The 22,371-nt window shown below is 37.7% G+C and overlaps 1 long non-coding RNA gene across 1 annotated transcript in view; it reads left to right on the forward strand.

Moving 5' to 3' along the window:
- Positions 1-22,371, forward strand: part of LOC112159743 — a 131,608-nt gene that overhangs the window by 31,749 nt on the left and 77,488 nt on the right. The window lies entirely within an intron of this gene.

Consider the following 22,371-nt stretch of genomic DNA (forward strand, 5'->3'; position numbering starts at 1 on the left):
TCTATAAATACAACTCTTCTGTTCGCAATCATTTCTGCAGATATATTGACTTTTTTAAGCACTGGACAGAAAATTTCAATTAGCAGAACAATGGGATCAAGTTACAAGATCCTTAATGCAAACGCATAGGATGACCTATGCAGATGTCTTAAAAACTCGACCCCCAGTACAGACAGGACTGCTCACACCCACCCTGAACTTATGCACCACATCAATGGAAGCCTCCTCGGGTTATTACTCCGTAAGCTCTTGGAATGATTCCATCAAATAAAAAGAGGGGAGTGTAAAGAAACAGAAGTAGCAATAACCCCCATGTTTCCCATGGCAAATCCAATTTCAACAGCATATTGAGTCTGCATAGGTGTTCATTCTTGACTGATTTTGATGGAAACATGCAATAACGTGGGCATGTGTCTCTGAGATAATGCAAAGTGACATTGCTACAAGGGGAGTTGTTTTTTATACATTTATCTTATATAATTTACCGACTCCCAGCTGGGTCAGAAAATGGAGTGTTTAAGAAAAAATATTGTGATAATTATATGGACAAATCTAAGAATTAGCAACGTTAAAAGAGTCCAAACCAAAGTATGTGAGTCATTTGAATAATCAGCAGGCTGCAGCTTTCATAAGAGTTAAAAAAAAAAAAAGAAGTAAAAGTCGCAGGTTATTGAGGAATTTTCCCTGCTGTAGCTGTGGCCCAAGACCTCCGTGTCTCTGGATCAGAGTACACTAATTTGATTTCATGGCATGCTGTTGAAGATGCATTAATCTCTCGCGGACCATCGCATACCCCAGAGCAGCTGGAGAGGGAGGGAGAGTGAGGCGCAGACAGGGAAGTGAGGTCGCCGCGACGTGCCTCCCATGCTAACCACGCTCTCCTGCCAGCAGAAGTGCTCCCCTTCAGGCAGGCTGTGCAAACACCGCCACCATCTCCAAATCGCATCACACCCTTTGAGACTTCCCTGGCTCTTTGTCCCTCTCCGTATCGTTTCTGCCTCCAGCTGAGGAAACAAGCTCCATCAGCTTCACTGGCTGCTTGGGCTTTTCCTTTAAGGGTCATTTCCTTTCAATTCTCATTTTGGACTTTGGTAATAAAATTTATTGTAATTGTTTAAATGGAATTGTGCACATCAGACTGTTGTACTTATTAAGACTACACCAACTAATTTCAATACATTAGAGGTTTTGAAAATTGTCGCAAAGGAACTTAGCAAATCAAGAAATTTTAGGATTTTTGTATAAAAAGAAAGACTAAGAACACAATTTTAAAAAAAAAAAATTGACCAGTTTTTGTAAATCTTTAACATACCATAAAACATGAAAATCACAATAGACCTAACCAACATTCATAGATCATCCTCCACTGAAAATGTTGTTTTGAGTACTTGGACTTTTATAATTTCGTGCGGTAAGTCTTCAGTCCCTACACACTCGGTCTGGACCCTGTACCCCGATGCAGCTGTGTGCAGCGATAACTTGAGCCAAGTGATCAAAGCTAATACATACCTTTGAGGCAACTCCACATCCTGCTTTATGACGAAGTGGAAATATAAAAGATCCATCAGTGAGCAAATGTCCCCAAGTCAATTCTGGTCAACGAACATCAAATAAAAGAAGAGAAAATGGGTTGCGGAGGATGAGAGGTAAACAGCATTTTTTTCTGCTGAACTCACCCTCTGTCCCATCGGCCCACCCAACTGTCATCTCACTTAGGGCGGCCTAACAACCCCTTTTTTGGCTTTTCCATTGATCAACTTTAACACACGGCAGCAAGTGCATCAAACACCGTGAGCTGGTCAGGATCTAGACCCCCCTCCCTTTATGGTTTTCAAAGGAAACGTTGAAGGAACGAAAATAGGAAAATAGTCTTTGTGGGGGTCTCGGAAGAAAGGCCGCTTCTATCATAACCATGCCTATTTTTCATGTAAAGGAAAACAAGCAGTTTCTCTGATGTCCATAAACACAGAGAGGCGGGAATTCTCCTTCTGCTGGAGCTTACAGTGAGGACAGAACAGACTGGGAGCACTAACAGATTTTTTTTAAACTATTTGGTTTATGCCCTGGGGTATGCAATCATAGCTGCTGCAGATCTGCAAAACGGCTCATTTGCATGTTTGTGTAAAAAGTTATTTGCTCAGATGAAATTTTCCTCTTATCCTTTCATTTTTAGCAAATTGTTGTTGTGATCGCAGCACAGAGGAGGATTTGGGAAAAGAAAAAAAAAAAAACTAACATGGCAGATGGTGAGATACATTCGTTAATATTATAAAAGCTCTTTATTAGGAGAGGAAAAGTCAAGGAAAAGTGAGAAAGCCAGAGTTTTTTTTATGATATTGAGTATCATAGTTTCCGCTCTATGAGTCACATTTTAAAAGGTTTCATTTTTAATCGTTTAACATAATTCCAACTGATTCTGAAGCAGAAAAAGCAGCTTTGCGCTGGTATACAACACTTAATAGTAAGGTTGGGTGTTATTGTGAATATGCTAATGCGGCTAACATATAGCTGTGTCGGAAAGTATTTTCTATACTACTAACAAGGTTGGGAGTTAACCTAGTCACAGTAACATCTGTTAGTAACAAGGTTGGGTGTTATTTCAAATACCTGTCTGTGGCTGACAGGTAGCAGGTTCATGCTGTTTTTTTATTTGTTACCAACAAAGGTAGGAGCTTGTGTAGTCACAGTTACGTTTGCTTTCGCAGTATCTTTCTGTTTTTTAAGAGTTTTTTTTTTTAGGTTGGGTGTTTTTGTTGATAAATGCGGATAGCATATAGTCGGTCTGCGTTTTTTATGTGTTACTAATTTAAGGGAATAGTGTATAAAACGTTAGTTTTAGTGTTATCATTCAGTTTTTTTGTGCCGTGAACAAGTTTAGGAGTTATATGTGTTGTGACTATGTGAACATGGCTAACGTTTTTAACGTAGCTAACGTGTAGCATGCTACAAACAAGTTCTAGAGCTACTGTGAATGCAATTCATAAAGATCTGACTGACAGACTTATCTCTGACTTTTTTGCTTACATAACAGTGCACCAAATGACATAAGTTAAAAAATAGACCATTTATTGATGGTGGGCTTTATAGTGCAGAAAATACAGTAAATTTATGGAGATGAGATGATTTTCCTACAAAAGGTTGCTATCGGTTTTTCAAACTATCAAACAAAAAATGTTTGAATAGAAACCTTTTTCTTCTTTGCACAAGCAGGGAAGGTGACACTGCCAGGTAAAGTGAGGTCTGAGCCATGTGCTTGAAGGTGATGTGCCCATATTAGATTTTGATGAGCAGCACTTGCCTGGTAAATAAGCAAATTAGTCCTGTCTAATGTCCTTGAGATTTATTCAGCTGGTGTCCTCATAGGAGAGCAGCAGTTAATTAAAATCCCACACAGGGATGTGGTTCTGTTGACCCATTCATAAACATATTGTGTTTGGGTAGAGTGGCAGACCTTGGCTTGACTATAGTGCAAAGATGAAAGGAGAATATCTTTCTTTCAGAGGAAAAATGTATATTATTGTTCAAAAAATTAGATGTAAAATCTCCTGTAAGCAAGCAATTCAGGATTTATCAGTCAGGCAAGGTTAATCTATTGATTAGGTTGCATTTTCTGCTTCTTTAAACCATATTTTATTTTAATCTTTTTACCATGCAGTGCATGAAGAAATAAATCCCACTACTGATGGAGGAACAAAAAACAGATATGCAATATTGGCTTTGCATTTATCAAAGAAAGCTAATAAAATACACCAGTTCATTTTCTTTATTCATTTTCTTCAAATAATTTCAAACATTTGATGCAGTTGGAGGTTTATTATTTACCCATAGAGCTTTGCAGGACATTAGGAAGGCTTTGAAGCAGCAAATAACGTTTTAACTAAGACCTGTATAGAGGAGCAGCTGCATCTTTAGAGCATAGGTGTGTCTTCCTGTCTTGAGGCTCCTCCCACCTTAAGGGACGTCATGGTAATGGAACAAACCATTGTCGTGTGTGTGGTAAGGGTATCGTCATATATTCGTAAGGATAATGTAAGTTACACAGACTTATGAAATACGGGTGATGCTGTCATACGGTGCCTTTATGTAACACTCGGTAGTATGATGCGAGTACTGGTCTTTACTGACTAGTCCATATCCACCCATAAGGTCAGTTGTGACAAAGGCTTAAAGCTACAAACAAACAGGGCATGTGATGCTCATATAGTATTTCTCAGTGTTCACTTTGGAAAAGAGGGGAGGGGCTTACTTCCTATTATTTTTCACTGATACATTAAAAAAATGGATTTTATATAATTCTGATATAATATGATGTATAATATAATTTAATAAAAACTTCAATTATTATTTTGTCCTTCGTGATCAATTTTCAGATGGTTGGCATTTACGTGAAGTAAAGGAGACTCCATCTATACGTCACTACCAAATCTGAGTCTCTGATTGGTCAAAGTTTGACTTGGTTTGACTTTCAACGCACAATCAATGGTCGTTCATTTTGTACGTAGAGCCTGAAAACAGTCATACAAACGTGTGTACGCAAGTTCCTCCCAAGTTCCATGGAAGTTTCTCTTTCACTTTTAATGTTAGGAAAAGACTGCAGCGCACGTAACGGAGCCGTGACCCTAGCGGTGTAAGCCCGGGGTAACTGCAACTACGTATTTCAATAGAGTTCAGCCAGATAGAACTGGGGGACAGGTGGGGGTGAGGTCCACAGCCAAGACGAGCCAGAGGCACGGTCCACGGCCAAGAACAAAAGCACTGAAGATCCAACTGGGATCTGAAATCTCTCCTACTTCCCTGGAGGGGAATGGGAAAGAGGAACAACACGTCAATCACACTGTCCCAAACAGAAGCACAGAGAACTAAATAAAATAAATAATAAAGAATAGAAGAGAGGTAAGAGTAAATAGATGTAAAGAGGTGAGAGTAAATGAGAATAGAGAACAGAACCCCAGAGCTGATGTGGATAGTAACGATGATAGAAAGTCTAACATTTTTAGTGTATCAATGTTGATCTAAATCCCCGAGAGCTACAGTAGAAGGAATCGACCCCCGGGCCTGGTTTATCAAACCAACTTCCCTCTGTGGAATATGTGTATTGGATGTAGTGAAACTTACAAATAGATTAATACAAAAATATGATCGCACATTTGTCAATCGTGGTATTTTATTATGAAAAATTGGTTATATTTGGAAAATTGACTGGATCCTCTCGTGTGTCTTGGGGTTACTTCCTGCCAGAAGGACTGCGGCACTTCTCATCTAGTGTGAACTACGCCATAGGTTAACAAGGGCGCCGAATGGCAGCACTTCCACGTCCAGTGTGAAATAGGCGTTATGCTGAACTTTTAGGATATGACTAATATTGTTTTACTTTACTCAACAGTGTAGTTTAGCAAAGCAAACTAACAACATTTAAATAGAAGGATAATATTTGATTTATGCTGATAATCAATGTGCCCACATCTTTAAACAGATGACACATTTAAATCATTTTTATTCTTTAAGAAAAGGTCTGAACAACTCAGGAAAACGAACAAAAAAAGTCTACCTTTGGGCTTACAAAAAGCTAAATCTGCACCAAACAAGGAACCACTTTTTTTAAGATGTGGCTATCAGGTGTTTTAGGATCTTTATTTTTTATGGTGTGCCATTAAATAACCCGATTTCTTGAAGTTTCTAATCTCTAGTGATTACACTTTTGCTGGGAATGTTGTTGTTTTCACTCTACAGTTATCCTGTAATCCATAAACATTCGCCTTAAGGTATTTCAGGACATTAAATCGTATTCTTTTATTTTTATTTGACCCTCTTTTGAAAAATACGTTGTTTGCTTCCCATGCTGCTATAAATACATTTTAATAGTCAGTCACTGTAGGTTTATTTCATGCGTCTTTTGTGTACTTGAAGGGGAACAGGAGTGTTTGAAAGGGAAAGCAATTCCAGCCTTGTTTTTATTGGAAGCTCACATGAGTGTGCACGCCATTAAGGAAGTGCAGATGCTATCAGGGAGCGCACACATCATTATTCCTCAGCGTAGCAGCTCATTAATATATGTTTTTTGTCTGTTCATTTATTCCCCCCTCAGCCTCCCTCCCTGTGAGGATGGGGGGGCTGGATTGGATGCTGCCCACGATGGGACGTGACAGACAGATGAATCTCTGCGACTCCGGGCAGATGTTTCCTGTTCGGCATTTAAATTAAACAACAGACTCCACGGAAAGACAAACCCTAGCATCTCAGAAAATCATTTTGGTGTCCTTGTCGCATGCTTTTAAACTTCCCCCAGTACTTAAAGGTCAAACGGCTGAGAGGGAGGTGTGATCTATTCCAAGCTGTGGGCACAAACGGCAGCGTCTCCGTAACCTTTGAAGGCTGTTATGACCACAGGTCATTGTTGTCTCTGAAAGACCCACTCCAATAAAAAAGGTGTTTTTAATATTTTCTTGTGGTACTTTTCTGATGATGGAGGACATATATAAGAAAAATTAGTATTAAAATTGTGTTTTTGAATATTCAGTGGTTGTGTTTCCTTTTGTTTTACCATTTACTTTTAATATTTCACTGTCATTTTTCAGCCTTTTACTTTGATAAATGGTAATTTTACTACGTATTTTGCTACTTACTTTTACATTAGCCTTTGTTGTAAATACAGCTTGTGTCCTCACATGAGTACTAATATATTGAAGTGATACTAACTTAAATACTACTTTTAATTTGGGGTGTCAAATTGTCACGTTACTCACGATTAACAAAATAAAAATTTGTCATTATTTAAAAAAAAAATCACCTTCATCTCTTTACTTGAATCTTTAAATAAATAATACATAATAATACATAATAAATAATTAATAATTACAGGTCATGAAAAAAAAATAATCACATGACAGTACTACTTTTTATTTGTCAGGCCAAAATTTGACATTTCCTTCCACTGTTTTTGAAAAAGTTTAAAACAAAATCAGTAACTTGTTTCTTTATTTTTTTTTAACGAGACAAAGTAAAAAAGTAAATCCAATATTCAGCCTTCGACAGCCTCAGCTTGGGCACTCTCAGTTGCTATGTGGCAATTCCACAAAGAAACATTACTGTTATATATGACTTTGTTTACAGTTAGGGCCCTGCAGTTGCACAACAGTTATTCATCTTCAGCACCTTATTACTGCTATATGCTGCGAGTTTTTCAAGACAATTTTCCCGCAGCTAACTAGACCAAGTGGGAATTATTTTGTACAGACGGATATGACTGGGAAGCATCACCATCCGTCCTCCCCAGATTACTGTCATGTTATAGCGCTCCAATATAATTACTGTATGTGACTAATGCAGGCCAATATCTTTCGACAAAGAAGGCCCTAAATTAGACCCTGAAGGAAATCGAACTGTTTAAATGGAGGAAGTGTATGATGTACTGGTCCAATATGATTTCTGCCCCCCAAATTCAGCTTCTGTTTGGTGCTGAAGCACTAATTAGGACAGAAATCAAAATGACATTGTAATGTATAAACAGCTTCCTGTCACCTCTGTATATCATAATAATTAAAGTTGGAAGCGATTGTGATGGGTAGAAAACTTATACTTTATCTTGAGAGGTGGATTATGCTCAAGCCTTACGCCTGGTTCACACAGCACGCAGAAGTGCGGAACACTTCCATTCGGCGCCCATCTTAATCTATGGAGCAGTTCACACCAGACACGAAGCCTTGTGGTCCAGGCAGGAAGTTACGCCAAGACACACGAGAAAATCCAGTCAATTTTCAAAAAATAACCAATTTTTCACGATAAAATACCGCCATTGACAAATGTGATCATGTTTTTGTATCTAAACAGACTGTAGAGATGAAAATACAGTATTTCCCCCTTCATTCGAGGGGGTTAGTGATCATTGACCTCCGTGAGTACGCCGAATATGCTAATACGGAGAATCTCCGTTACCGATCCATAATCTTCAAAAATACTTCTGATCATACTTTGTAAACATTCATTAAAGAACATTTGAGTATTGCTCAACATAAATATATATTTTTTCCAGAACAATAGACTGCAAACATTTCATGAGGACTGTCACTATGTCTCTCCACGCAACCTCTGATGTAAACGGGAACTTTATAAACAAACTGGACTGACCAAAAGTGTATGTGTTGCATTTTGTTCTCATGAACAGCACGAGATCTACCAAAAAAAGATTAAAGACTGGCTTTTCTTTGCACCTCTGAGCATTGTAGATAGAAGAAAGGTAGCTTTTAACTCCATGAACTATAAGCAAACACACAACATCCCCAAGGATTAGCTGGACGGGGCGAGGCGGCCCCAGAACGGCTGTTGGAGCCAAAATATTGAAATTACATTATTCTAGAATTTTCTATTTCCCTCAGGACATCGCACCACCTGGGTCCTCTCTTTATTCCCTCAATCCCTTGTCGGCTGAAGCCTTCTTCAAACACTGAACACCCAAATGCAAACAGACTAATGAGGAGTTTACCTACGTCCTTCTTTTGGACTCTCACACTTGTGGCCTGTGTTGGCACAGATTTTGTCCTCACTGAGATCTTAATCCATCTGTATGTCCTTGAATGTAGCAAAGAGGGGAAAAAAATCTTTTATGTCAACAGAGTGGAAGCCACCCCAGTGTTCAGTAATCCAATTAAAATCATTCCTCATTCCATTACCAGTGCAACCCAATCAGCAATGCGGGGGGTTGTTAAGCGTTGCATCGCTCCTTCTGTGAGGCTTCCCACAAAAGAGACGGCGGCTCTGTTGGAAGAAATGTTCCGCCGTGCCTTCATTACCCTCCGGATTGCTAATATTTCCTGTGGATAATCACTAAATCTCTTCTGCTTTAGCACAAATAGACTGGGACCCAGACACAATAAATTACCAGTGGTGGCTGCTCTTGGGTCATACATTTGTGTCCTCATGCCCAAGAAATTTGTCATGAAATCTTTCAGGAACACGCCAATTACTATCTTTAATGGAACCCCCTTCGAGAATTCTGAGAAGAATTCTCACCGCAATCATCCTAAATATCTTTGTACTCCTCCACTTTGTTCCTCCTCTTCATTTACTTTCAAATATCCGTTCTGTTGGGCTGGAGCTGATGAGAATTGGGACTTCATTATGCCATGAATTAGTGGGGTGTAATTGGCTCCCCAGTCTCCGAGGAGGTGCCCTGCTCCGACTGGTCCTGCAGAAAGGGGGCTCCTCCGGCCCAGGCGGAGGCCTTTTGTGGGCTTTCATCAGTGGCGGCTCCATTCATTTCCACTTAAAACAAACACAAAGTCTCACCGGAGCGGTTTGCCGAACGGGTTTTCCATTTAATCCTTCCCGCATTCATAATCATACTTGTAAATTGCGATCAAAATCTTTCTTCTTGACAATCATGAGTTAATTAACACTTGCTATTGACTTCTGCTATGCTAATTGAGAGCGTTACAGCATACAGGCGAGAGAATCAAAGGAGTCCGTGACTGCCGAGCGGCTGGCCACCGGTGCACGGTCCGTCGTTCTCAGAAATGTAGATTTAACAAATCGCGTTGTTTTGTTTTGCTGCGCTAATTAGCCAAAAGATGGCGCGTTGTGAAAAATGCTCTTCAAACGGTTTTCACTTCCAGATCTGTTTCCTCCATCAGTCGAGTGGATTAGAAAGACTGAGCGTGAAATAAATAATCTAATGTTGATTGCTAATTGAAAAATTAGAAAGTCAATTAGAGGCTGGAGATCTAATTAAAGTGGAACTGAATGGAAATCTTTCTCAGGACTCAATTTCTCTCTCTGCCTTCTAATCGCTTTAAGGCTCTGATTTGTCTGCTGAGTGAACACAGCTCTCCTCCGCGTGTTGCTGAAACACAATCAGCTTTTCCAGCACGGCAATCTGACAGATTGATTTGGATTTGGATTCAATCGCCGTGCCCTCGATAGACGTGTGAAGGATGAAAATAATAATGTAAAGTCAGTACGTGGATGGCAAGTCTCTGAGCAAAGACAGACTCCTGCGTGTGCTCTTTCCTTCTCGTGGAGTCGTTTTCTAATTCACATCTGAAGGCGGTCTGCAGTGGAGTCCGCTGTGAGCTGGCATGCTTCAGCAGCTCCTCCACTGCTGTAGTTGAAGATGCTGAAGCTACTCTTGATGAAATTCTTAAAAGTCCTACTCTGATCATCTTTTAAACTATATGTTTACATCAATGAATTATACATCACTAGACGAGGCATATGCTAGCTTGTTGCGTACCCAAAGTTGGACGCCATATTGGAATTGTGAAGATGCCTGTTTACTACTGCTCTACAACTGTACAAACAGAGCTGGAAAAACAAGAATATCATTTTTCACTAGTAAATTATAACTCTCAACTGATATAGGAAAACTTCTAAAAACATTTGAACAAGATCTGAGTGAGTTTACTCTCAATAGTGAACGTTTAGGCTGATCTTGGAGCCTTCTCAAAGGCAATGGCAGCTTTAGACGTCGTACTATTTTCACATTTCCACTGATCTTTTTTTTTTTTTTTAACCCTCGTGCTCTCTTATGGGGTCCAGATGACCCCACCCTTACATTGAGGTGTTAGCCCTTTTATGACAAAGGTGAACAAGGTGGACAAGACTTCATGTCTGCCATTGGACACCAGTAAAGATCAACAATCATTGAAAAAAGAAAGTTCAGCGTGCTGTCTTTTGGGGTCCACATGACCCCACTTTTAATGTAAACAAGCCTAGGAGAGCAGAAAGGTTACATGGAGGATAGCTGTGGTATTTGTTTGTGTGTTAGATCTCAGATCAGGAGTCTAAGAATTTGTCTAAATCTTTGCATGTAAATTGAATAAAATCACAACCATGCATCAGGGATACATTGCGTTTTCTATATAAGAACATATTTATACATGGAAAAGTTTACATTTTCGTCCATTTGTTGCACTTTGTACAAAAACATTATTACCATGGCAAGTATTTTTCTGATGATCATAGATTTTTTCTTTTTAAAATTGGACCAAAATCAAGCATTTTATGGTCAGTTTACTGTGTCTGCTAAGCCATGTCTCATTGTTTTTACACCAGTTCAATATGGTGTCGCTCTTTATATATCTTGGACGATAATAAAAAGCCTGCATGCCATCTCTAGTCATATATCTCATTGATTTACACCTCTACACAACTACAATCTAACATTACTGCATTGTGCTACAAAAATGGTGAACAATTTTGGAGCAATGCAGCCGTAGAGTTTTGAGTCAGATTCCTTGAAGTTTGTTTACTTTTTGTAATTTTGTGTTGGCTTCCAAAATGTTTCATGATTTTCTAAAATATATTTTTTTTCAGTTATTTTTTTCATTGTCATTATGATCTTTCCTTTTTGCTTGAGTGATTATTTGGTGTAAATTGGACTTCAGGGCCACCGTAGATTTCAATTTAGGTAACAAATACAATATTTTTTAAACAGCAATTATTCATCTGATCCGTTTCACAACGTTTTGAATAAAGAAATACTAAGAGATTTAATTTTAAGCTTAATTTTCTTTCTCCATAATGAGAAAAATGTCATGAGAATATTTTAAAAACATGATTTTTATTGGATTTTTTAAAAATAGTCAAACAAAAACAATAACATATCAATCCTGATGAAAGTGTTCTGCGAGGTTTCTTTCTCAACTTTTTCATAAATGAGTTTGCCTTTAATCTGCGGCATCTTTTGCTTTTGCATTTGTCTGCCCTGTAGACTGCTATGAGCAAAACCATCTAATTATAAATAAAAACAGCCCCGGGGCTCACTGTATAATGTATCAGCTCTGCAGTGTTCTGATGCATGGAAACCCAGGAAAACATGAGTCTTTATGATGGAAGCTCTCAGACAAACAGCTGCATGAAAAATTCAAAGTAAGCTGACTGAATAGAATCTGTACTTTTGTTTGATTGATTTTGTGTGGAGGTTGTGTGTACAGTCACTAGATCATTTTTCTTTTTCACCATCATCCTTTTCCTGCCACTGACGTTAGATTTAGAGATTCATGAAAAGATGTGGGCCAGAACGGTAGAGAATTCTACTGTAAAAACTTCAAGTACATTATCTCCTCGCTATGAAGCGAGAAGTAACCTCGGCTCACATCTGTGGGCGTCTCTGCTTCTTTTTCTCTGACATCCCTTTTCAGTTTCAGTTTGCTCTGGTCAAAAATGTGTTAAAGTAAAGAAAAAAAAAACATTTTTTTGCTTGAAGCTAAAACAGCTAGAAAATTACAAGACAAATGACCAACAAGACTTTTTATAGCAACATATTCCTGACTCTACAAACAGAGTCTGAACATTTAGATGGAAGGATAGAACATAAAGTTCTTTATTGTCATTACTTTATCATATAATAAACATTGAAGTTTTTCACAGTCAGTGAATATTCGTTTGCAGTAAAAGCACACAGTTATTGGAATTAAGGAACAAGCACCAAAAAAAGCTGTTTTGAAATACAACTGCACAAGCTCTTAATACACTTGAGGCAGGCTTCAGTAATGTCCATCGACGATGGACGAGGAATTTATTGTGGAAAGAATAGCAGAAAAAAATAAATAAATAAATAAAAGCAAATTACATAGACAGACACAAAAACAGATGGACAGATAAGGAGATGGATGGATGTACAATGGATGGATCGATAAACAGATTGATGATGGAGACAAAAACGGATGAATGGATGGATGGATGGAGGATGGATGTATGGCCAGATGGATAAATAGATTGAAAGACAGACAGATGTATAGATGGATGGATGGATGGATGGATGGATGGATGGATGGATGGATGGATGGATGGATAAATAAATGGATGGATGAATGGCCAGATGGATGAAAAGACTGAAAGATGGACGGATAGATGGATGGATGGATGGATGGATGGACAGATGGATGAATAAACAGATGGATGGATATATGGTTGGACGGATAAACAGTTGGGTGAATGGATACACAGATTAATGATGGAGACAAAATTGGATGGATGGATAAACAGATGGATAGATGGACAGAAAAAGATGGATAGATGTACAAATGGATGAATAGACTGAAAGACAGATGGATGAATGGATGGATGTACAAATGGATGAATAAATGGATGGATGGCTGGATGGATTGACAGACAGGAGGAAAGACGTACAAATAAATATATAGATGGATAGATGGATGGATGGAGGATGGATTGATGGATGAATGGATGGATGGATGGATGGATGGCCAGATGGATAAATAGATTGAAAGACAGACAGATGGATGGATGGATGGATGGATGGATGGCCAGATGGATGAAAAGACTGAAAGATGGACGGATAGATGGATGGATGGACAGATAGATGGATGGATGGACAGATGGATGAATAAACAGATGGATGGATGGATGAATAGACTGAAAGATGAATGGATGGATGGATGGATGGACAGATGGATGAATAAACGGATGGATATATGGTTGGACGGATAAACAGGTGGGTGAATGGATAAACAGATCAATGATGGAGACAAAATTGGATGGATGGATAGATGGATGTACAAATGGATGGATGGATAAACAGATGGGTAGATGGAAAGAAAAAAAGATGGATGGATTTACAAATGGACGTATAGACTGAAAGACGGATGGATGTACAAATGGATGGATGGCTGGATGGATGTACAAAAGGATGAATAAATGGATGGATGGCTGGACAGACGGGAGGAAAGACGTACAAATAAATATATGGATGGATAGATAGATGGACAGACGAACAAACAGACAGATGGATGGACAGGAAGTAGGATGAACAAACGGCTGGATGGACGTATAAATGGATGGACAGACCGATGAACAGATGGATGGACGAACAAAAAGACAAAAGAATGTCCAAACAGATGGATGGACAGATAAATAAATAGACGGAGACAGACAAAGAGATGGATGGATGGATTGTTTTGTTAGTTTTATAAAATACGTGTAAATGAGGTCATCTTTTCTCTATTATTGGAAACACCAAGACAAACCTTTTATATTAGAACCTTAACAACTGTGACAGACACTAAACTGTTTATCCACCTTAGATAACTTTTAAAGGTTTAGAACTTTTGAATGAACTTCTATGTTTTATCTTTGTCCATGCAAACACCGTGAAGACGAGGCAGTGTTTTAGTGAGCCGATCCTAAGGCCGGGTAAGTGCAGATGGTTCTGTCCAGAAGGAACTCCAGTGTAAAACCAATCATCATGTGAAATAGAGAGAATTTCTGTGGTGACCTCATAAAGAAGCAGCTGAAAGACTTCTTTGATGAGCCACAACTATTAAACCTACGTGACAACCATGTAAACTCTGCAGTTTTTTCCTAAAGAAATCCACAAAGACACGACTTCAGAGACCAATGATTCCAATATGATCTGATCCACAAACACAGACAACATTTGATCTGTGCTTCATTACCCAAAGCTCTCTCTGAAACAAACCAGATCATTTGTTCAGGTTGGAGTTTGGCTTATGAGGCAATTTCTCCCTCCTCATTATGTCAGTGCTCTCTTTCATTAACAGGGGAGAACAATTGTTCACCTTTCCCGCTCTGCTTCATTTGGTTCTTTCCTGAGGTGGGCAGAAGTTACTGAAGCAGACCAACTGGATTTCAGTGATAATCCGACTTTGAAAAGACAAATCCTGGCTTCCACTTGATTCTGCAAAATCTTAATGGTTTTAGGGGATTACGTGTTTAATGGTTTTTGTGCTTATTATTATTTTCATGTTGTTTGTTGTTTGTGTTTTATTTTTTTATCTTGTTTTCCATCTTTTGTGGTTATTATATCATTATTACCACATAAAGCATTTAAAAGTAACATTACCCACTACAGCAGTAAATGAGTAATCTGTTTTCCTTGTTAGATCTGGTTTCAGTGCAAGTTAAGGACAAACCAAACCAGGTTAAGGGGAGATTTTTTCCACATTTCTGGTGTAAAAAAAAAAAAAGTTGTTTATAAAAGTCAGGGTTTTGATATAGCAGAGTTCTGCACTTTGATACAGTGTAAAATATAAAAAAAGCAGGTAGAGCATCCAAAAATAGCAACCAGGTTAAAGTAGCATTACTTCAAAAATTGTTATTCAAGTAGTGAAAAGTAATTCTATAAATACTAAATCCTTCTTAAATTGAGCAGAATATGTCTTTGACATTTTTACTGTAACCATACTGGTTTCCAGCAGTGATTCAAAGATTCACTTTCTCCACTATTTGGTTTAATGGTGTAACATACGGTTCAATTTTAAACCAAGAATTGTATCATTTACCAATTGTTGATATGCTACATAAACATGGGGGACCACAAATTCAATGCATTATTAAAACTTTTATTTTCCTTTATTGTCTGCTATATCTCACTGCTACTTTACAAACTTCACACACATTTTCTGTCTCTGAGGTTCAACATCTCTCCACATCCCAAAAGTGTTTGTTGTACTAATACTTTTGTGTTCATTGAACACTCAAGCTGAATTACTTTACACCGACCCATGCTGATTTTTACCTTTTACACACAGTTTTTGCTTTGATTTTATTGTGTATCCCCCCAAAAAAGGGTAAACATTTTCCAAACAAGGGAAAAATGACCTAGAGAGTAAATGTGGAAGACTATTGGTTTATCGTCATAAATCTACTTGAAGAAAAGTAAAAGGTTTGGGGCTGAATAGGACTGGGTGATAAAACAATAATGATATTTATTGCGATATAATTTTTCCTTGATAGGAAATCAGTCTATGGCGAAAGACTTTTATTTTGAAGGGCCCAAAATAAACACTCGCCAGTTCCATTAGAGTTCTGTTTTATTTATGTCCCCTTTTGAAACTTTTATCTTTTTGCTTTAATTTGCATATTTGTTATATATATACCTTTTCTTTTTTTTCTGAAAAACAAAAAAAAAAAAACAGTAGTATCGACGTCCTTCAGTGCATCTGTTGTGTTTAAACTATGGCAAGAAATGAATATTTAAATCTAAATAACCTGCTGATGAAAAAATATTTCTGTAATGAGCCACAGAGCATTAAGATTTTACAAATATAGTTATTTGATTTATATCGAGACATATATCGTTATTGCAAGACATTAAAAAAAAATTGTGATATAAAACATCCCGTATCGCCCAGCCCTATAGTGCAGAAGATAAAAGGTGTACCATTCTTCCAAAAAGTTAATTCATCCTTTAACATCGATCTTGTTGTTTCTGACAGCAAATAACACAAAATCTATGAAATATCACAACTCTTCAACCATTTACGCAATTTTTGTAGCAGAAGAACAGCTTTGTTTGAACTACTTTTTTGTGTTAACAGTTTAAAGCTGAGGTAATTCAAAGCTCTGGTGTATAAGGGTTAAATCAATGTAACTGGTTACCACCCACCCCTATGCTTGACTTTTACCCTTGTAGGATCCTAGCTTATCACTTTCAACGCATCAAAGCTTTAGCTGGAAACACACTTGTGTTAAAACACACTGACGAAGCTTTGTTCTGTTTATGGCGGGTAATGCAGAATGTCTTTGTTTTCATGGAAGCTAAATCCTGAATGTGGTACTGGGAATATTTCATGTTTGGCATTTAGGACTCTTAAATAGATTGACTTGTGGCTATTATCGAAAAATAGCAAGTGTAATAGTCCTTTAAGAAGCCATTAGGGAGTTAGAAGTAATAAATTATGAACAATACTCTAATGAGCTTGTGGGAGCAGCCCTATAGAACTTCCTAATGATGATTGTTCACAGACACTTGATTTGAAGCATTAACGCAAGTTCATTTGTTCATTTTTATCAGAATGAGTTTGTGGGGGCGGGAGATATGAAAAATGACTTCAAGGAGCCAAAAATGGTTCTAAAATAAAATGACTGCAGCTGCCTTTTCATGGAACGTTCAGCTGTAGAGTTGACAAATAATAAAGCCTCCCTACTTCGGAGCCAGTAAACACTTGGCACCATGGTAGGAGGATTTTATAAGACATGAAGCTGAACTTTCAGTTGTACTCTATGTTCACACGGCGGACATTTATCCTTTGGTGTTCACGCTGGACTGTCGCTATCCCATACTAGCGCATGTCCGCCACCTACAGTTGGAAGAGGCTTGGTGTGAAAGTCAAATTGGTGCCAATCTAGAGAATCTTGCTCAAGGCCTTATCTTCCACGGCTGTTCCGATATGTGAAAGACTTGGTGTCGTACACAAACCACAATTATTAGTTTCTCCTCCATGATCAATTTTCAAGCAGTAGGCACTTAAGATGCCATCCTTGTGTCACATCCAAATACAAGTCTTGATTGGTCAAAGTTTGCCCTGGTTTAAATTTAAAGCACTTTCAATGGTCACACATTCTTATTAGAACCCAAAATGTTCATAGAAACTTACAAAGATATGCAACAATGCGAGTTTTGAACGGGTTATCCCGAAATGTGCATTTGCAAGGGTTTACATAGACTTTTCATTGAAAGTTGTCTGTTACTGAAAGCGATGCGAATATGGCTTTACAGCTCCAATGATCAGGAGCCTGGCGGAGTGATACGGACTGGACCTTTACTTAAAGTGTATTCAGACTTCACACATTTGGTTCGCTTAAAGTGAACCAGAGTTATTCCAGAACACACCCGGTTCCTGGTCCAGGATTAAGACCATCTTTTGAGGTGGTCTTAGTTCGTTTCCAACCAGATTAAGCTTTAGTTTGCTCTGGGTTTCCTTAGTCTGAATAGGCACTATGCTCAGACTGGAACAACTGGACTAAAATGGTTTCCGTAGGTGTAAACAGGGTAGGAGTGAGTGGTATGTTAAACTTAAAATACATTGAAAAAAAAAAAAATCATTGGTGCCCTCTCCTGTAGATGGTTTCCTTGGCGCCTGCCTAGGTCGCCTATGCCCAGGGCTGGCCCTGCTGACATTGATACAGACGTTCAAAACTGGTAGGGCAAAATATAAAGTTGAATCAGTGAACTATTCAACAAGTTTTGCAAAGCATAGTACTTTCCTCATTTCTGCCTCTTGTTGCCCCAACCTCTAATTCCTGGCCAAAGACTGAAGAGATCTTTTTTCTCGTGTTTTTCTTGTACAAGCTTTGGTTTGAAACAGAAATGTCAGAATGGAAGGCAGTCTTAATACAGACCAAACCAAGGTACACAACTCGATCTGGACCAAATTAAACACACTCTGACTGGATCAACGGACTTTTCCAGTCTGAAAACACCCTAAATCAGGGATGAGTAACTGTGGGCTAGTATGATTTCCAGATTTCCAAGCCCGACTCATGACCTGGTTAAGGTGTGTCCAGCCAATTAGAACATGCTAGAGTAGGGTATGTTGGGAAACAAGCAGGAACACATTCAACCCTCAAGGCGTAGAGTTGCCCATTCCTGCCCTAAATGAACTGAAAGTGAGTGTTATTGACTTCCCATTAAAAGTGGTAGCCTGAACGCCAAGGGTGGTGTGAATATAGCTTTAAAGGTGAGTAATAGTGTGACATCTGAACATAGACCAGCGGGACATTCATGTCTTTTATGAAAAAAGCAGTGGAGAGACGGGTGATGGGGATAAAGAGTGAGGGTCAGAGTCTAACTCCACTCTCTGGTGGCTCACCTCCTCGTCTGCAAGGACCCCGTGGGCTGGGCAGCTTGTCCCCCCTCCCCGTTCTCCCTGCTGCTTTGTCCCCTGTAGTTGTGTGTGACGGGGCCTGCAGTCAGGGACGGGAGAAAAGTCACTCCCATCTGGTACAATCGGATCAGCGTGGGCTGAAATGGGGGTGTGAGGGGTCATGTGTCCCTCTAGATCAATGACAAATCTGCTGTGCCAGCAATGACACGCTATTTCACCGGGAAAAACTGGTTTTCTTTGTCTGAGAGAAATAGGACGAACGTTTGTTTTCTTGGGGGAAATAAAAAAAAAAAAATCACAAAGTTCATGGATTCAGGGAGAAAGTCAGCCTTCAGGAGTTATTATACCAGCACAGAACTGCATGTTGATCCTGTTTTTCAGTTTTTTGTATGATTTATTAAAACAAGCACTATTTTGAATATTAATCAAAATAAATAAACTATAATATTTTGGGGAAAAAAATAAACAAAAACTAGGGTGGAAATTTGATTAAAAATTTTTAGACCATTCCGATGTTTGTTATTGTGAAAAATTCATGCAAGTCCCCATCCCAAAATAAAATAATGGTCAGTTACCGAACAACTCCGCCCCCCCATAGCAATACAGCCATCAGATTGAATTGAATTTTGTTCTCCACTTTTAATTATTAAAATAAAAGATCGCTTTTGTCCAAAAACTACAAATAATTGCCATATTATCCCATAAAAAAAGTTTAAGTCTATTTCAAACAGAATTTAATTACGCTGATCTCACAGCCGCACGGTAGGACGCCTGAAGTCATTAATACATATTAACAATTTAATTATGTTCTATTAATTGCGCGCGTTAACTTGTCAAAATTCACAGCCCTAAAAAAACTCAACAAATTATCACAAAAATGTATAAAATAGTAACTGGAATAAGAAAATGTATTTAAATTACAATAGTATCAGAACAAATGTATGAAATTATGAGGATAAATATTGAGCGACTGAAAGCATTTATTAATAAATCATCCATAAAACTGTGTTTTTGATAACTTTTGCTTGAATACATGTGAAGAAAAAATTGGTCCTGTCGTAAATTTATTTTTTTATATTTTAAATCTCTTGAACTACACACAAATACTAAAATTGTGAAATAATATAAAGTTTGGCTTATATTTTAATATACAGCCTTTGGTAAATAAAAATGTTAGACATGAGATGGTCAAAGTATAATTTCAGGAAGGAAATTAGGGAGGAAAAATCATTTTTATTGTGAAAAGTGCTCACAAGAAGTAATGCCGACCCAACACACATGAAATTCTCTTTTCCCATTTGTAAAAATGCTGGAGAAAGTGAGTCAGTCGACAGAAACCTCAATGCACGCTCCTCTGCACAGAACGTGCACAGCTGCTCTCAGACAAACTGACAAATAGTCGGGTGTTATTAGAATTTTAAAAGTAATGGCACTTAGGGGAAAATTGCCTGAAGCCAGCGGTGGCTTAGCTAAGCAAATGGTGTGATTAAGAATTAATGAAATCTATGAAATGGAGGTAATAAATCACAGGATTGGGAATTTAGCTAAATCGCTTAATCTGGGACTCAGAAAGATAGAAAACAAATTACACATAAAAAAAAAAAAAAAACTACTAGCAGTATTCTATGGTTGAGTAATTTTAGAAAAGTCTCTGGGATTACTGTTTTTGCTTATACATGCCTTTACATAACAGTGAGTTTGGGAGTTTAGAATTGATTTGGTTTATTATTGCATGGAACTAATTAGTAAGGATTAAAACGGATCGTTACAAATGGCCGTTCCTAAGTAAAAATTGTGGAAATTCAGCATTTTCCACTTTATTTAACATTAAAAAGCTGCACACTTTAAGTATTTAAACCTATAATTAAACTGTCATACATTAATCTTTTTACACCATTTACATATACACTCCATCTTACATTTCCTGCAGCGTTTCCTTTTTTCTATAGTGAGGCTCCTTCATGTTACTGTTTGGTCTTTCTGCTCACAGAGTTCCAATATTCCACATATTAAATTGTTGTTATTTAGAGCCAGATTTTTTTCTTTTTATTTTTTTGACAAAGTGAGTTTTCTAAATATTATGTTATTTTTCTAGAGTTCATTTTCTGTGTAATTTGTACAGTGGCCCTAAAGTGCAAATTACATTTAAAAAAATCACTTGAAGCAAAAACATATTAAAGATCACAAACACAATTTAGAAAATTGATTATAAAAAGTGTTACATTTTAGAAATAAACAAAACACTGAGTAATCGGTTAAGGTAGGTATTATGGGATATCACTGCTGGGTGATGATGCTTGAGTTTTACCAAATGTGTCTTCAATGACCTCATACTGATAAAAGTTTTATAATTAATATGATGCATATTTAGTATCAATTAATTCCAAATAACTTTCGGTTAAAATAATGGACAACTATCAACATCCAATCAATTTCCCATAGTACCTATATTTCCCGGTTTCCCTAAAACCGAAACAAAAATGTGGATATCAAAACTAAGTTCCAGAATTAAAAAGGAAATATAAAAAAATACATACAATTAAAAAAAAAACAAAATAGGTAGATACCAGGGGAAATCGCTAATTGGATAAGAACATTGTGTCTTCACTGTCGCATCCTAATAAAAACGTTATGATTCGTACAAAACATTTCCATTAGAAATTTATGCCAAATAACTTTAAGTTGAAATGATGCTCAAAACATTACCATAAAATGTTTATTTTTTTAGAATTTCTTTTAAATACTGTTGTTCCTTTTTTCCTCCAAATTTTTCATTTTGTTTCATTCATTTGGAATTGTGTTTTGGCATCTGGAGTTACTTTTTATCTTACTAAAAGGTAATTATATACATATACAGTGTATATCTTTAGTTTTTTTTAATAGTGATCTTTAAAATGTTTCAGTGTTGAGTGATTTGTTGGTATGATTTGCTCTTCAGGGCCACCGTATATTAGCCCTACTTGGGATTCACTGACTGCAAAAGTAAAAGTCACCTTTGCCAGTGTTGTTCTCTTTTGGTCTTGAAAACGTCTCGCTCTGGCTTTCATGTATGTCAGCGATCATTGTTCAGCAGCAAAAACACATTTTCCGTCCCGCTGATGTTATCCAGCCGAGTCGTGTCTTTCTTTTAGTCTGCTGAGCTCAAAAGCGCGACTTTTTGAAATATTCTTCCTGACCTTTAAGCTTACTGGATTAGCGTGGCTATCATAATTATCAGTGAGATTTGTAATTATTATGTGACAGCTCTCCCAGGATTAATGCAGGGGGTTGGAGGAAAAATCAGAACACAATGAGACCTGCACGTCTTTGCCTTTTCAAAGGCAAAATTAGACACAGTGACGTTGGGTCTATCTATTTCCATTTGCCCTTCTCCGTTGTTCTGCTTTAATTCCACGTCTAATCCCTTTTCCTCTGGTGATGAGATGGTCAGTAATTGCTTGATGAGCAGTCAGGGAACCTGAGCCACAGTTCCACTTTGTTTTTTAGATGGATCTGGGCGTGAAGGGCACAGGCAGAAACTATAAGGTGACTTAAATTACTAATTATTCTCCGGATGGTCAGTGGAGCATGCCAGTGGCTCTGCCCTGTGCCCTAAACTATCTGTTAATCAGAATGTCATGCACAGACTGATTACTTAGCAGGAGAAGAATACGAACAAGATAAATGTGTTCACTCTCAAAGTCTGCAGATAAAGAAATTTCATTATATTTGTATCTTTATGTGCTTATATTTCTTTTTTTTTCATGTGTATATATATATATATATATAAATATATATATATATATAT

Source organism: Oryzias melastigma, linkage group LG7 (assembly GCF_002922805.2).
Source record: "Oryzias melastigma strain HK-1 linkage group LG7, ASM292280v2, whole genome shotgun sequence".
Classification (NCBI taxonomy): domain Eukaryota; kingdom Metazoa; phylum Chordata; class Actinopteri; order Beloniformes; family Adrianichthyidae; genus Oryzias; species Oryzias melastigma.